Source organism: Priapulus caudatus, unplaced genomic scaffold (assembly GCF_000485595.1).
Source record: "Priapulus caudatus unplaced genomic scaffold, Priapulus_caudatus-5.0.1 Scaffold1640, whole genome shotgun sequence".
Lineage (NCBI taxonomy): Eukaryota > Metazoa > Priapulida > Priapulimorpha > Priapulimorphida > Priapulidae > Priapulus > Priapulus caudatus.
The window spans coordinates 12,690-18,299 of record NW_014578701.1 but is presented as its reverse complement, the minus strand read 5'-3'; positions in this window follow the sequence as shown (position 1 = coordinate 18,299).

The following is a 5,610-nucleotide window of genomic DNA, read 5'->3' as shown; positions in this document are numbered from 1 at the left end:
AGCGCATGCGGCATATACCGCACCAGAGGAGTTATATTTTGTGATGAATATGCATTTACAATGGTTTAGGGGTATCGCTCAGCATAGGATTTCCCTAAATAAATCTTTTATCAAGATAGACCTGTGTTTTACATTAGGAGAGCGCCATATCCCAGCATGTTAGGGTAAGATAACAACCTACTTTAATGCCTTCGCGTCGCTTCCCTTTGCTCTCTCTGTCCCTAGCTCAGTGCCTCCTTCTAAGACCGCACCGTAGCTATCGTCCTCTGCTCTGGCCGGATTTCCTCAGTCTCCCTCCCCTCTCTCCCTCAGCAAGCTTATAATATTATGAAGTTTTTCCTCAGAGCGTTGGGTAGCGTGCAACCTGCACGCACTAACACCAGTGCGCCTGGCAGCATGCGCAAGTATCTCGCCAGAGAGAAATCGTATTTTCAAAAATTGTGCAATTTACCCACAGCGAAAGAGGAGTTATCCTAGCTATAGATTTATAATAATAAGCATTTCATCTGTAGATATCATTTAAAGAAATCAGGAAGGAAGACACTTTGCCTGTAAGGTCCCCGGCTTGCGTATATCCTGACAGTACAATCTGGCTACGTTATGTGTTAGGGCAATGCGCAATATCTCTACCAGAGGAGTTAATATATTTGTGATGAATATTATGGCATTTAAAAATGGTTAGGGGGGTATCTCAGCATAGATTTCGCCTAAAATAACTTTTATTCAGTTTAGACCTCTGTTTATATATTAGGAGAGCACCCTAAGCATGTAGGGTACAAAACACCCCATACTTATTGCCGTCGCGGTTCCTTCCCCTTGGCCGGTTCCCTGCCCCTTCGGTCGCTCAGCCTCCTTCTACCGCCCCCAGCTATCTTCCACTGCCGATTTGCCCGCTCAGTTCCCATCCCCTCTCCCCCTCAGGGAAGCTAATATTAGATAAGTTTGCTCAGACGTCACTGCGCAATATCTCCGCGCGAGAAGAAATCGTAATTTTTCAAAGATTATGGCATTTTAAATAATGAAGAGGACCTTATCCTAGCATAGATTTTAATGATAAATTTCCATCTGTAATAATCATTTAAGAAATAGGAAGAAGACGGCTTGCAATGCATTCTTGCATTAAGATCTGTCTGGTGATCGCGTAAGCGTGAAACTCGGCAAGTAACAGCAAAGAGCTTATAATGGTTGTCTCTTATAAGCTCTTTGGTTAACAGCTAAAGTGATGTATTGTCTTGAATTTCTCTACAGACTACAAATCCGCATGCGCAGTCCAATCAGAGCATGTGAATCACCTGCTACCGCAACGTCCAAGATCACGGCGTCGACGAAGACGGCTTGGAGTAAATCTCGATTTTCACGCTTTTCAACCTTGATAATTTTTTTCTAAACATGACTTACTTGATTTCTGGTATTTCCTGTACATCCAGCATTTGTCAATAAACACATATCACACAGTGCCATGTCATAAAATACTACAAAGTACTGTACATGCACTATACCAGGGATAGAAATAGCAGTCCGCATCCTTAATAATTATCAACCCCTCATAGGATGAAACGATAGGACGAGGGAGCTACCGGTTTTCGTAAATTCGTTTTACTTTCGTTCTCCCCTCCCAGGCGCCCGTCACTCCTACGCAGTCATAAACATGCTCCACACACGGCATCGCTTCGCGCCATAGACATGAAACAATCCATTGCCCGTACATCAATCGGCACCGCTTCTTGCCATGACGGACGTACATCGTACACACTAGCGGCAGGCGCGGTACACGCTGGCTATCTGTAACACTCGCTGTTGACTTCGCTGTCAGTCTACTGTCGGGTACTGTTCGAGGTATAATTTCAATTTTTACATTTTTACCCCCTCCCCCAATTTTCTCAACGAATTTGACGTTTCACAAAATTGACCCCTGCGACTGTCAAATCCGCCGATTTCCGCGGATCCGCGGAAAAATCTCATCCCGGAGTCAGTATGTATGCGTGTGCATGCGCGTGTGCGTGTGCGTGTATGTGTGTGCGCGCCCGTGTATGGTAAATGCGGTATGTGTGTGCGTGGGTGCGCGTGTGATTGTGCGTGCGCATGCCCGTATGTGTGTGAATGCGGTGTGTGCGTGCGGGCGCGCGTGTGTGTGATGTGTGTGTGCGCGCGTGTGTGCAAATATTTAACAACGGGAGGTGTAACCGTGCCCGCCGCCGACAACTGACTTTCAAGAAAATATATCTTCAAAACTATATCAACTCTCAATACATTTTTTTTAAGAATTTGACTTATTATTAATGCTTCTAACCAGAATGCTATTTTCAAAAATATATAAATAAGTGAAATTGTACTATGAAATCACCCCATTTCCTTTTTTTGAAATTGCATGTCATTTTAAGGTAAAATTTCAGATTTTATATATATTTAGATACAATTTTTTTTAAACAAATATTGGTATATGACTCGAGTCTAAATATCAGTATTTTCCGTTTACTGTAAATACATCCTCAAATAAAAGTCTAAACTCAGATAAATGGTTAAACCGCCATCCTCAAGTCAGACCCCACTCGAACCCGTCTGGAGGACGGGTAATAGCTAGTTACTTTGTATTGTGATAAATAAATACTTTGGATTAAATTGGTAAATATAGTGGTCGTTAGATGTCGCGCGCGGCTGCCAAAATGCCAAAATGACGTTGCTAAATTCGCATTCCCGCAATCCTCTGCGTCTCGACAGTAGAACGTCGTGTTTCGTATTCACCGCTTGTTTTTAATTTGTGTGGTTGTGATGTTTTCGTAGCTAGTGGATTAGTATTACATTTTATACCCACCCTTTTGGGTGAACGAGAAAGATATGGCTTTAGAAAAGAAGCCGTCCAAACGGGACAAAGAAATCCTGCAGGAATTCGAAGGAACCGTTAAAGGTAAATATAAATATAGAACTAGTTTCTCACGTATATTTTTTGTACTTCAAGTTCTTGCAGTTGCAAGTTGTAGGCCTATTAATACTAAGTTACTAGTATTAGTAATCATAATATTAATAAGCTAGTTTCGTCATGCGCATTTCGTTAGTAGCTGGAGATTAGCTTCCTCCAGGTTGTGTAGCTCGGCTGGTTGAACTCAACCACGTCTACGCGCGGGATGTCGCTTGTGAGCGATTCATCAAGCTATTCTCTTACTATAATTTGGCGAATGTTGTATGTATGTTAATGAAAGGCTCCGTCAGTTTGGATACAAATAGCGCCAAATTTACAGAAGAGATCGATGAGTACACGGGACGGGTTCTAAACTATACTCGGTTGAAAACGGTAAAAAATGCTTATAAAAAAAACAAAAAAAGGTAAAGATTTGCCTGAAAATAGGTGGCGCTATATCTTTGCCTTGCTAATATTTCGCCGTCTGTCAACGTTGTGCTGCATGTAAGCCCAATAATGATTTTTATGATTTTTGTAAGCCCAATAATGTAAGTAGAAATAAGCATGTAATAATGAAGTTATGTGTCAATGTCTAGGTCAATCTCTTCTCTTATCTCTCTGGGTATTGAACAGTCGGTAACACATGCATCACAGTCACTAAGCCCGCGCTTAGCGCGGGTTCCAGCTAGTTTAATTAACCTGTGTTGGGGTGTAGCGAACGCATACGATACGATGCAGATTTGGGTGTGATTCATCAAGCTCCCCCACCGTGTGTATAAACCTATAATACCAGCTAGACGGTTAGCACAACTGGATTGGGGCATTTATAAACTGGCAACTGTATGTTAGGGACTGTATGTAGTTTAGTATGCAGGGATAATGTGTTAGATGATAGATCCTTGCACAACCTTCATCATTAACTACTCTACTTGTTGACCCTCCCTTCTTACATCCCCTTTCTTCACATATTTCGCCTTGTCGTTGTCCTCCCATTCTGGCTGTCTTTGTCAATCCCTCTGTTATAAATATGTGTCATTATGTATATTTCAGTGTTTCATTATAGGTATTCATAAAACAATTGTTTTAACTCCTAGAACAAAACTCAATGATATGTAAACTTCATTGTGAAAATAAAATAATTGTTGCATAAACACATGCCAAAAACAGTATTTGGCAGCGAGGATAATTGTATACAATGTGACACATGTAACCCTAATGGTTAAATCCTACTTAGAATATCCTACTTAACCTTTCTTTCCTTAGTGTTGAGACTCCTGCACCTATATCATAGTCATCATTCACAATTACCCGAACCCTAACCCCTACCTATATCCTTTTATTATTATTGATATTAAATCTTTATTGCATGTAATTCAAACACAAGTACATGTACTGAAGACAGTCTTTGTCAAGGGAAAAAAATCTGATAAATGCAATTGTGTTGAGCAGTTAACCTTAAAATAATAAAATTTCGTAAAAATGTAACATGGGTAGATTGATATTGGACAGCATGTGGATCTACTGCCGCATGTCACACAACGAGCCAACTGTGAAATCGTTGCTTGTAACTTTAGTTGAAAAAAAAACTGTTGTCTGGCCATTTCACTTGCCCCAGGGGCAGTCGTGCAACGGTGTGTGATGAACTCTGTACACTATAATCATGGCTGTAACATGTACTGATGTGTGGGTTGGTGTTCGTCTATGCCCGAAAATTGGCCATAGGAATTTTCTGCCGCATGCGAGGTCTGGCAAGTAAAAGCTAAAATATGCCAGCTTAACGTTCTGTTAAACTGTTGAGTTGAAACTTTTTATATGGTGGAGTGTTTTTTGGAGCCTGGGTATGCCAGCACGGCGTCCTAGTTTTTCCCATGTGTTTGTCTGTACAGGATTTCGTACCTTCAGTAGCACAGACTTGCATCCCTTGACCCATTCCATTCTACCTGCTTTCCTCAGATGTTACCGGTGTTTTCACCTTTTCAGGTGTGTATCTTGTTATGCCCACAAAGCGGGCTGTGTTTCGTGTTATTGTTCACCGCTTTCACCGGTGTTTTTCCTTGAGTCGTTTCTCGCGAAATTATTCGGTAGGTGTGTGTGAATCACACTCGCTCACGTGGACACCTACCTCTATGGAATGAAGTCAATGAACACCTGTCTCTATGAAGGGTAGGTTCTGTTGATGGTTCCCTGGGGTGACAGTTAAACAGTGAGATTGTCCTCCGTCGAATAAACGCACACGAGTCCACAGAGGGCAGCGTTTTTCGTGAATGGGTGTCCCTACAGTGCAACCACCTCCGTAGAATTGGAAACTTTGTCCGTAGAAGACACATTTTTGGTTTCCTTTTGAGTGACCATTAGTTTGACTGTAGTTTTCTTAGGATAACTAGTGTAGCCAGAGGTCAAGATAATGGAATCGGTACGAGGTGTGATGAGAGTGGGCACTTAGACATGCATGCATGCACGCGCACGCACGTGCGCCTATGGACACCGGGTGCATTCAACTATGCCCACATAGCCAACGCACCTTACACAGAGCTCTACCATATTCAAGCCCCGGTCCGTTTTCGATGGTCACCCGATGTTTTATTAAAATGTTCGTGTAACTTTGTACCTAATTGGTCATGGCAGTATACATATATTATCAGAGGTTGAACTTTTGAACAAGGGAGTCCAATGGACTCCCTGCTCTCAAAAAGAGGGAGTCTGCAGAAAAAAGA